Genomic DNA, 12,891 nt, shown 5'->3' on the forward strand with positions numbered 1-12,891 from the left:
GTCTCGGCATCTCTGGTGTCGAGAGCTTACATTGCGGCGGACCAAGCTGCCTCCTCTCTCCACGCTATGGCTCCTGCCAGGCAAAGGCGTTGAGAGAGCTCCACAAGGGTAAGACCGACCCAGCGCTTATGCAGGAACTCTGCGCCGCCACCGACCTCGCTCTACGGCGACCAAGGTAATGTTCAACGGGTTTTATAGCCCGTACTTCATTGTCCCAAGAAAGGCAGGGGGCTGCACCCCATCCTAGATCTGCATGCCCTGAACAAGCACCTACACAAGCTGCCGTTCAGGAGGATCACGCAGAAGCGCATCCTGACGTCTGTCAGATGTCAGGACTGGTTCATGGCAATCGACCTGAAGGATGCGTACTTTCATGACTCGATCCTCCCTCGACATCGGTCGTTCTTACGGTTCGCTTTTGAGGGGCGGGCATATCATTACAGGGTCCTCCCCTTCGGTCTGTCCCTGTCTCCACGTGTCTTCACGAAGATCTTGGATGCCGCCCTCCTTCAGGGAAAGAGATGTGCGGGTACTGAACTCTCTCTACGACTGGCTCATCTTGGCACACTCGCGAGATCTGTTGTCTACACACAGGGACCTGGTGCTCCGGCACCTAGATCGGTTGGGGCTACAGGTCAACTGGGAAAAGAGCAAGCTCTCCCCCGTGCAGAGCATCCTCTTTCTCGGTATGGAACTCGACTCGGTCTCCATGACAGCGCGACTGACTACAGAGCGCGCCCAGTCAGCGGTCCCCCTGAAGCAATTTCAGAGGTTCCTGGGATACATGGCATCCTCGGCGGGGGTGGTCCCCCTCGGGTTGATGCACATGCGACCGCTCCAACACTGGCTGCAGAGTCAGGTTCCTTGGAGAGTGTGGCACACCGGCAGCAGGCGTATGGTCATCATGCCTGTCTGCCGACGTACCCTGACCCCCTGGTCTTCCATGACCTTTTTGCGGACAGAAGTCCCCCTAGGGCAGGTGTCAAGGCACGGTTACGACGGATGCCTCCCTGCAGAGTTGGGGTGCCGTGTGCAACAGGCACGCAGTGTTGGGGCGGTGGACGGGCCCCCGTCTGCGTTGGCATATCAACTGCCTAGAGTTGTGGGCTGTGCTACTTGCACTGAGGAGGTTACAACCTCTCATGCGGGGCAAGCACATGCTGGTCCGGACGAACAGCACAGCTGCCGTGGCGTATATCAAGCTAACACGACTCGCCCGACGCCTCCTCTTTTGGAGTCAGCAGGTGATCAGCTCCCTGCGAGCCACACACATTCCAGGTGTCCTGAATCAGACAGTCGACGCGCTTTCTCGTCAGTCGACGCCTCGTGGAGAGTGGCGACTCCATCCCCGCACAGTCCAGCTCATTTGGGAGCAGTTCGGCCAGGCACAGGTGGACCTGTTGCCTCCCCGGACTCCACCCATTGTCCGCTTTGGTACACCCTGACCGAGGCACCCCTCGGCACGGATGCCCTTGCGAACAGTTGGCCGCGGGACAAGCGGAAGTACGCCTTCCCCCCAGTGAGCCGCATTGCACAGACCCTGTGCAAGGTCAGGGAAGAGAAGTATCAAGTGGTACTAGTTGCGCCCTACTGGCCCAACCGGACTTGGTTCTCTGAGCTGGTGCTTCTGATAACAACTCCCCCCTGGCCGATTTCCCTGACAGAGGACCTTCTGTCACAGGGGAAGGGCACGTAACGGCATCCCAGGCAGACCCCTGGAACTTCCATGTCTAGACGGGACGAAAAGATCCTGAGTGGCCCACCCCCTGCGTGGTTGGGACATCACTCAGGCTAGGGCCTCGGCCACTAGGCGGCTATACGCCCATAAGTGGAGCCTCTTCTCATCCTGGTGCTCTTCTCGAAGAGAAGACCCGTGGAGTTGCTCGATCGGGAACGTGCTGTCCCTTCCTCAAGAGAGACTGGAGAGTAACCTCTCCCCCCTCCACACTGGGAGTGTAAGTAGCAGCTACGGCCACTCATCACGACCCAGTTGCTGGGAAGCCTCTGGGACAGCACGACCTGGTCATTAGGTTCCTAAGGGGCGCAAGAAGGCGACCGCCTCATCCGCACTCCGTACCCTCTTACGACCTAGGTGGTGGGCCTCAAGAGCCCCCCCCCTTCGAGCCCCTCGGAGCTGCCGCTCTTTCTCACCTCACAATAAAGACGGCTCTCCTGATGGCGCTCAGGGTAGGGAACCTACAAGCACCCCCCGTGTCCACAGATTGCCTAGAACTCGGGCCCGGTGATTCTCACGTTATCCTGAGACCCCGGCCCGGCTACGTGCCCAAAGTTCCCACCACTCACCCTAGAGACCAGGTGGTGAACCTGCAGGCGCTCCCCACTGGGGAGGAAGACCCAACCCCATCCGTGTTGTGTCCAGTACGTGCACTGCGCCTCTACTTGGACTACACGCAGAGCTTCAGAAGCTTAGGCCGGGGAACAGTTGAGTTATCTACCACATAGCTCTAACCGGACCTAGTTCTCCAGATGTGGTAAGCCCCCCCCCCAGTGGGCGGTTCTGTCTGATGTATCCTCATGAATGGTTCCCACCTCACTAACCCATGACCTTCCTAGGTAGACTCCCACCTTGCGGTTAACTCCTTCAGTCTGCACATTTTCCCATGAGTTCTCCCCTGATGGTGAGACCATGTTGGTGTCTCTACTATTTCCTCCCTACGGAGGTAGTGGTCTCTGTAGCGTTTTTCCCGCAGGGGGGAATAATGCTTACCCAGTGGCCCTTACGGTGCCGGGCGGCTTCTCGCTGTAAGACAATCAAGGCCTCCGCCCGTGACGGCCGGTGGCAGGGGCTTCCCACCTTTTCATCAAAAGCTCTGGGACCCCCTACCTCTCCACTGGACTGTTACAATTTCGCGCTAGCGCTCGTCTGACTCGCCCAGGTCAGTCAGCATCACTCCGCTGGAGATTGTGACACGGCACAGTGCTGTGGCGTTTTCTATAGGAACCCCATCTGTCGGCTCGACACTCTCAACACAGCTCAACTCAACTTTATTTATATAGTGCTTTTTACAATTTTAATTGTTACAAAGCAGCTGTACATAGGACATATTGACTATAAGCAAAACAATTAAAGTTGTACCTGCAAAAACAAGAAAAAGTTGAAAACACAGAAGACAGACATACAAACATACAAAACACTCCACACACACAATATGCACACGTACTAACACACATAGACATAGACACACACACACGGACATGCACACACACACGTACACAGACACGTATGCACACACACACAGACACGAACACACAACACGCACGCACGCACGCACACACACACACGCTCAGTGAGAGCACACATTTAAGATAAAGGAGAGAGAAGCACAGGTCAAATATAACAGACTATAAATTCCTATATGCAATATTAATTAAGTAAAACTTTAAAATTCCAGTTCCCCTCTGGCAAAAGCTGCTGCCTCTGCACAAGCTCCAGAGAGCTTGCACAACAAGGCTAAATAAAATAAATAAACTTACTAATAAGGTAAATTATAGTTTAAGATTATCATTAATAATCTAATAGCATTTGAAATTTTGTGGTGAAGACGTGTCAGGTGACCGCGTCCTTCTTTATCCAGCTCTATCATCTCAGCTCTTGTCAGGTCGCCGCTTCCCATTCTCCGCTCTACCATCAGGTCAGGCCATGAACTGCATCCTGCTCGCTGTGGTAACCTTGGAACAATGAGACAAGACTGGCTGAGAGTAGAGTACTGTTCTGTACTCTTTGATGCAACAAGTACATCAGTTGTGTTTTTGGTTCCGGTTGATCTAACTAATGCAGCCTAAACCCTCAGAAGATTTATATTATGGAAGAGTAGTGTATGCAAGATTAAAAAGATGCGTCTTTAGTCTAGATTTAAACTGACAGAGTGTGTCTGCCTCCCGGACAGTGCAGGGAAGACTATTCCAAAGTTTAGGCGCTAGATAGGAAAAGGATCTACCACCTGCACTTGATTTTGAAATTCTAGGTATTACCAACTGACAGGACGCCTGAGAGCGTAATGCACGTGAAGGACTGTAATACAAAAGGAGTTCATTCAAGTACTGAGGAGCTAAACCATGTAAGGCTTTATAGGTAATAAGCAAGATTTTAAAGTTAACGCGATGCTTTATAGGTAACCAGTGCAAGGTTGACAGAACCGGGCTAATATGTTCATACTTTTTTGTACGTGTAAGAACTCGAGCTGCCGCGTTTTGGACCAGTTGGAGTTTTTGTAATAAGCCTGCAGGGCAACCACCTAACAGTGCATTACAGTAGTCTAGTCTTGATGTCATGAATGCATGAATTAACTTCTCTGCATCTGACATTGACAGCATATGACGTAGTTTAGATATATTCTTAAGATGGACACAACGTCGAGAGACCGACAGAAAGGGAACGTCTTGGTTACGGATGTAACCAATGATAACTTCTTGCCACAACGCTGGCTGCCCACCGCAGCGGTCGAGGGATGCTCAGGCTCCTCAGACCAAAAGGTGAATGAATGCAGCACGCCCACTCCCTTTTATACCTGGATATCCGGGGGCGGAGTCCGGCATGCAAATTACATTCGCCAATTTCATTGGCCTTTTCTAAACTAGTCAGAAGTTGATAAGTTCTCAAGAGAGAACCCCATCTGTCGGCTCGACACAACGTCTCGTTCCCTCCATCAGGGAACTGAGGTTACATCCGTAAACAAGACGTTAGGTTAGTTGCAGTTGCTACCCAGCACTGCAGGTGTCCATAGCAGTGTAACTGCAATCCATGTGCTAGGATGACCTTGGCAGCTTGTTTGCTTGAATTTGATTGTTATTCTGTTTCTCTGTTCAATACTGTTGAATGGCAGCCTGTGAAATAAAAGATAACAGCTGTCTAGAACCTGACGTTGATCAATGTGATGAAACGACGGTGAAGCGGGACTTGAATCCTTTTGTCATAAATCATAATTTTCTGATTCAATAAAAAATATAACAAAAAAGAGCAATGTTAAATCAAATTATGACTCTACCTCCACTAGTATGTGGACAGGAGGGAATAACTCTATATTCTGAACAGATGTGGCTTGCAGCTAGTTTAGTCATATTCAGAGGTGGGTAGAGTAGCCAAAATCTTTACTCAAGTAAAAGTAAAAGTCACTATTTTAAAATTTACTTGAGTAAAAGTAAAAAAGTACGCAATGAAAAAACTACTCAAGTAGCTAGTTACTTAGTTACTTTGTATCTGATTATATAGGCCTACTACATAAATTAATATTAACGCCAATATTTTAATATTACATTTTAATCAATATTTTTAATTATCATAAGCAGATATCTTTGCAATATACTAGAGAGACTAAAGAATAGACAAACACAGAAGAGACGAGCATTTCTGTAAATTTCATCTAGTCCTGATGTCAATGTAGTTTACACAACTTATTTAGAATAATAGACCGTGTCAATCTAAAGCATGAACTAAACTCAGAGCATTTCCTAAGATGATCTAGAACATCTGCAGTGCTCTCTTAAATGAAATACACATTTTTGAACAACGCTCATGTTTTCTCGTGTTGTGTCACGTGTGTGTTGTGAAACGCTCTTACTTGTAAACAAACAGTAAACAGTGAACCACACGCCCATCAACAAGTTTTCTTCCTTCTGTTCTTCAAATGTATATTTCTGCAAGCCCACGTCTCTGTGTCTGACAGGTAACGCGCATGTTGCGGTGTCTGACGAACAGGTCGCGCGGGTGCGCGCATATGGCGGGCATTTATCATTGCTGGCAAACAATATGACACATTTGCAGTTTTGATTGTATAGATATAGATTAATATCCACTTCATCCAACGCTCTTTGTGTTCTGCGTGTTCTTAAATTTCGCGCTACGAGGAGTGAGTAATCCTGCTTCAGATGATTCAGATCGTGCTGCGAACTGAACAAATCATTTGAACTGATTCATTAGCCTATTCAAATGGTTTTGCCCATTGTTCAATTAATGCTTTCAAAAGAATCGACTCAAAAGAATCAATCACTCAGGAATACCCGTAAAAAGAGACGACAACCTTGAAATAAACAACGCGTTTTAAAAAGCATATTTTAAAATGAAGGAACGAAGGAACGTCACGCAATGTAAGTTATGTAACGAAGTAAAAGTACAGATTTTCTATTAGAAATTTACTCAAGTAAGAGTAAAAGTACACACTTTTAATTTTACTTAAAAAGTACATATTTTCCAAAATGTTACTCAAGTAAATGTAACGAAGTAAATGTAGCGCGTTACTACCCACCTCTGGTCATATTTAGTCATGTTTCTGTTAAGAGCAATAAAAGGAAAGGTGGCCCTATCCCGGTGCTGTCATCTGCATTAGATGCGTCATCTAATGTTTCAGCTTTACTCATGGCCGAGTTGAATACGAACAAGCCCTGACAGTCAAATCTCTGCTGCAGAATATGGAAGAGGTTTTTTTAAATTCTTCTCCCATCAACACCCAGTGGGCCAAAAATGTTGCACGTGGAATGATAATCATTCAAGGTCACAGGCATTTTTGCAGGATATACAAAACAGGTTTTGAAATGGGGGTTATACTGTTTAACATGGATGAGGGGTGCTGTGTGAAAAGGACGGCAGTCCCTTGTGGATGTTATCAAATCTGATGTGCTGTGCAAACATGCTTTGTATTAATGGATAGGACTGGTCAGCTTGGTCACAGTTTTTACCTGCAGTGGTCTAGATTTTGGGCTATTATAGCTTTTCAATGATGCTGCTTTCTTTATAAACACATACTGTAAATTAGGGCTGTGCAAAAATATCGATACATGTAACTATCGCAATATTTTTTTTTTCAATAGTGTATCGATAGTGATACCTCTACTATCGATATTTTTTTTAAATCATGTCATATACATACATACGGCCAAAAGTAAGTGGAAGCGAGCATGGCGAAAAATACAAGAACGCTTCGAGCTCTCAGAGCTGATTTGTGGGTGTGCTCTGGTTTTCAAAATAAGTCATGGAGTAATGAGTTATATAAAATAATGCTGTTTGTAGGCTTCGCAAGTCATGGCTACTGCAGTGCATTAGACAGAAAGTTTATTAAGAAAAGTAACAAGGACATTTATTGTGCTTTCACGATGTGACACCAGCGCATTTACAGCACGGATGAAGCAGGGGTTTTATACTGCCCATGTTCAGTGTTTTAACTGTAATCAGGGCTCGACATTAACGCTTGTCCGGGACAAGTAAATGTTTTGTATGGGCAAGTGAGAGAGAATTTTACTTGCCCGACCGGACAAGTAACTTGAAAAATGAACAGTGCGACATATATGTAGAATAATAAGAATATATGCATTAGCAGAGCTGCGTGTTTGTCGTGGTTGTGCTTGTTTGTGTGTGACAATAATCAATGGCGCACCGCACTGAGTCCACGCGGACGCGGAATTTACGCGGTTTTAAATGTCATCTGGCTGTTCTGGTGTCTGAGTGAATTATGTGCACAGTTTAACATACAACACGAGTGATGGTCGAGTATTTATCTGTGCTGCACTGTATGAGGATATGAACACATGAACTTCATCTCCAGAGTTGCTCTGATAGTTTATTTTACGAGCGTTTTAGTGTTTGAGTGAAGCTATCTGCAAACAAGCGTCTTCCCCAAGACCCGTCAAAATAAAAGCCCCGTTAAATTGAACACTCAGACAAAAAATACTGTAGTGTACTATTGAAAATTGAAGTGCCCTTGTAGTAAATTGATAAACACTGTATACTATAGTAAAGTTCAAAAACAATATAGTAGGAATTTTACTGCAGTTTACTATAGTAAATACTATAGTAACCTACAGTAATTTATGTGGACAAATATACCACTATTGTATAGTAAAAAAGGAAAAACACAGAACTTAGAAATATTAAAACAAATTTAGGTATTCTAAAAATGATACGGCCCTAATTTTATCCATCTGTATGTAACATTAATGTCTTTTGTCAGTTATCTGCCTATTCATGATGAACTACACTTGCACATTTCTGCCTGTGCTACCAAACTTTAAACCTCTTAGCACCAGTGCTATGTGCAAAAAAAGTTAATTTACAGCCTTAACACTAATAATAATTACTGCTTGCCTTTGTTTTATAGCAGTCACGGAGAGTAGGCCTATAACCAAATTCAGGCAGCCAAAGCGGACACTAGTTAATATGCTTAGAAGCAAACTTGACCAATCTAAATCCGAAACAATTATATTGATTATATTATATTATAAATCAAATGAAATATCATTTTTTTTATCTTTGGACAAGTAATTTTTGTACTCGGACAAGTGAATGTCAAATTTACTTGTCCGAAGGACAACCACATGACAATGCTTAATGTCAAGCCCTGTGTAATGCACCACAACAGCCAAGTGACTTGCGTGAGCCGCCTTATTCCCCTGTGCAACCCACATGAGGGGCGCAATCCACAGTTTGAGAACCCAAACCTCTGATCTAAAGGTCCATGCATTGCACATCATCGCCACTCTGCAGAGGTAAGGAATGTTTTTACGCTTATCCTTACAGAAAACCCCCGGTGGTGCACAGCATGTTGCATTTCTAGCTCTACTTTTGACATTTTCTATTGAAAGTATTGCAATATATTGCAAATGTGTATCGTATCGTATCGTATCGTATCGAAATACATAGCAATATATTGTATCGTGACCCATCTATCGTGATATGTATCGTATCGGGAGGCACTTGCCAATACACAGCCCTACTGTAAATAGTGTGTGCTTGCCTTAATTTGCATTTGTAGCTGTGTTTAACATAGTATTGTTGGTCTAATAAACTTGCAGTGCATCTATCAGTTTTTATTGGAGCCCGAATATAAAATGATCACATACAGTACATAATCAATTTGTCTGAAATTAGGAAGTGTAATATAATTGTTTGTACTGCAGCAGATGAAGTGCTTACTTGCATGTAAAAACAGTATGCTGCATTGTGACAAGTATGTATATTTACCTATGACATACTAACAACAGCCGCGGAAATCATTTACACAGGTACCCATATTACTTACACAGTTGTCTGATATTATTAACTATGGTTCTCACATATAACAAAAGGTCAAAAAAGATTTTTTAATACTTGCATAAATGTTTTGTTTTTTATATTAAAAACATGTTTAAAAGCATTACTTAATTTTTATTCTACATATTTACAAAAAACAAGACCTTAAAAATATATTATTTCGTAGATGAGAGGACCAGTAATGTTGTGATACTGGGTTAAACCCAGGTCTTGTTTTGAGAGGTTTGTGATTAAAAAGGGTTGTACCGCACCAAACATGTACTGTACAACAACTTTAGTACCATCTGTTTTCACACCAAGCCCGTCTCTAAAATTCCCTGTGTACAAGCTCACAGGTCTAGCTGCTCTTTAATCTTACTTGGAAATAACTTGAAAGGTGTTTGGTTGGCGAAGACATCAAAGGAGAGACGTGAAAGGAAGAGCCGCTGTCGGAAAGACAAGAGCACCTGGCTTGGCCTGATTCCAAACAACAGTGTAAGAAGATCGACAGGTCCAGGACAGTCTAAACAGATCCATCTTCTATATGGGTCTATCAGTCAGGTAAGTGTGTGTGTCTGTGCACATTGGAGTGATTGAGGTTGTTTTAGCTGCTAATAAAACCTGTAGGCTTCCACAGTGGTCAGCAAAAGTTTGGTCTGGAAGAAGATAAAAGGTCTTATTTACATATATTTGCATTTAATACAGTCACCATGATGACATAAAACGTAAAGTGTGTACATTTTGTGAAAACACGGGCATCAAACAAAATAGCGAAATCAGTTTCTTGCTCGTTTCAGTACTTTCTGCCAAACAAACAAATAGTTTCCCTCAACCCCCAATATCCAAGGGATCTTATGAGACATCTAGTCTATAAATCAGCCCTGGACAGGATTTTTGGACAGTTAGCTTGAAAATGGCTTAGCCTACTTGTGCACTGTGCACATTAAATTGAGATTTTAGTATTTTAACATTAAAGTTTTTTGTCTCTATATCACCACCTCTGTTTAAAACATAAAATTGCAGGTTACTTTACGTATTTATCTTTACATGGGTCAAAGTCAAATTACGTCAAACTTTCCCAACAAAATCCTACCGACCACAACTAATTTATATAACCTAACCACGTGTTGTTAGTGTGTTTCTCAGTGTATGTTTGAGACTGTCCTCAAAAAAAAAGTTTGTACAAGCACCTTATTGCAACCAACAGTTGGGTCTTAAGGGTGAGCGCCGTCTAGTGCCAGCAGCTTATTACGACCTACGGTTACATGTATTGACGTGCAGGGTATTCCACTGCTTTAGGTTGTTCGATTTATGCATTTAATTCTTCGCATTTGTTACAGTATCAATAATTTCATAAACATTTATGCTTTTTGGAGCACCTAACCCCACCCCCACTCTAAACCTAACCACTTCTTAACCATACAAAATGCAATACACAAGTTTTTACTCGCAACACAAGGTATTTATTGCATACATTGATAAAAAAAACTGTATATTACAAAACAGCTCGCGTTGCAAACCTTCCGGATTGAAACCATATAATGTTATACGAAGATATCCGTGAATACAACATATTGACGTTATGACACAGTCAGTCACAAGAGCCAATGACACTTCACGTTCAAAGCTGACATAATTACACAATCGGTCACGAGATACACAAGAGCCAATGCTATTTCACAGTCACAAATGATGTATAACTTTGTCTGGGGGTAATTTTAAACTTGTGTTTCACCCAGGAGTTCACCAGATCTGAAGATTTACTGAAGATGGTGCTCACTTAAGCATATTTTCCTCATAAAAATCAATAGTTTGACCTCGGTTATGTAATAAATAAATGGGTTAGGTTGCTTGCTAAAAATGTGTGAATGTTGTAATGTGTAATGTAAATACAGTTAATCCTGAAGGTTTAAATTGAAAATCACACTCCAATAATTTTTTATAACGCAATATATACCTATAAAATTATAGCGCAATATATAATTTCAGAATGACGGTAGACAAGAGCTGTTTTTTCATACAAAGTATAAGGATATTCTACTCTTTTTGTATGCTAATTTTTGCATAAATTTTGAACACAGATTTAGATTAGATTTTAGATTTAGATTCAATTTATTGTCATTGCACATGTACAAGGCAACGAAATGTGACCTCTGCATTTAACCCATCCAGAGAGTAGTGAACACACGCACAGCAAGTGGTGAACACACGTACCCCCGGAGCAGTGGGCAGCTATCACTGCAGCACCCGGGGAGCAAGTAGGGGTAAGGTACCTTGCTCAAGGGCACCTCAGTTGTTACCCGCCGGCCCTGGGAATCGAATCGGCAACCTTCTGGTCATGAGTCCGACTCTCTAACCATTAGGCCACAACTAAGGGAAGTACAAGGGAGTACACACTCAACTCACAGTTCAACAGGTTTTAATGGTGTGCACGGGGTAACAGACAGGTAGGTTAACATCCACAGGTAAATAAACATCCACAAGTATTACATCCACAGATCAGGATAGAATCCACAGGCAGGTACAAACAATACATCCACGGGTAAATAATAACATCCATGGGTAATCTACAAAAGGGTCTGAGCTAGTCACACAAAAAGACAGCTAGACCTGACAATGAACGGCTGACGGGGGGCAGTGCATGATGGGGAATGCAGTCCATAGGGTGTTAAAGGTCCGGTGAGAGGGGGCGGGTGAAACTGGGAGAGAGTGGTGGAGCAGGGGAGGGGGCGTGGCCGGCAGACGAGAGGGGAAAACACTGGGGAACTGGCAGGGGAACACATGGGAGCAGACAGGATCATGACAATCAAACTTTTTGTGACACACCCAGTTTACATGATAGACTCTACTAACAGGCTGATAAATTAAATTAGTTGTATTAGATTAGAAAGATATCTAAAAAGTACGGTGCTGGGGTATTCCAGGACCAGAACTGAAAAGTCCAGAGCTAGACAAAACATTTGTTAAAAACATCCTTTCGTAAAGGAGAGGACTGGTAATGTTGTGATACTGGATTATGTTCATAAAGTATATAACGGTGATTATTGTAATAGGTGTTATCATAAAATGGTAGGTGTCAGTCTTTGTCTTTTTGGTTTTGTATTCTGTGTTTCTTTGCCTGAGTTCTGTATTAGTTAATTAGTCCTAAGTATTAATTTTACCTGATTATGTTCCTCATGTATTTATACCCATGTCCTCCTTAGTTCATTGTCCGGTTTTGTATTTGTATTACATTGCGTGTTTGCTCCTGCCTCTTATGTGGATTCATTAAATAACTCTATTTGGATTATACCAATTATTTATATACAAGCAAAACCCCGTGACAGAAAACCGGACCGTATACGTAAGTTTATAGTGGCTTTTATTATAATCTTTACCCTACCATGTGTTTTTTGTTTTTTCCCTCTTCCTGGATGGCTTCCCCATCCGTCCAGCTGATATTCAACGCTTCAGAGGAGTGGGTACTGAAGAGATATGGACTGTTTTTCTCCGTCTGCCCCGCTGAGGACATCTCCAGCCCCACTCTCAACTCAGAGACCAGCCAGCAGCCATCCTGCTACACGGAACGCTTGCTAGACCCCACCGCAGATGGAGAGCCGAACCTGCAGAGATCTACGAGCCACGATCTGTCACACATGAGCGACAGAGCCGATCATCGTCCCGGAGTAAGAGCTTCAAGAGCGTCTGACCAGGTGCGTGAGCTGGCAACACCGTGCATCGCAGTGGGAGTCCTCGTGGAGTTCGAGGGCCTGGAGGGAAGCCCTGTCCACAATCCTGCCACAGAGGGTGAGCTAATATGGGACTCTGACATTATAGACTGTGCCAATGATATGGATTACTTGGCTGGTCCCGCCCCCGCTGGTCCCGCCCAG

Source organism: Triplophysa rosa, unplaced genomic scaffold, assembly GCF_024868665.1.
Source record: "Triplophysa rosa unplaced genomic scaffold, Trosa_1v2 scaffold194_ERROPOS603063+, whole genome shotgun sequence".
Taxonomy (NCBI): Eukaryota; Metazoa; Chordata; class Actinopteri; order Cypriniformes; family Nemacheilidae; genus Triplophysa; species Triplophysa rosa.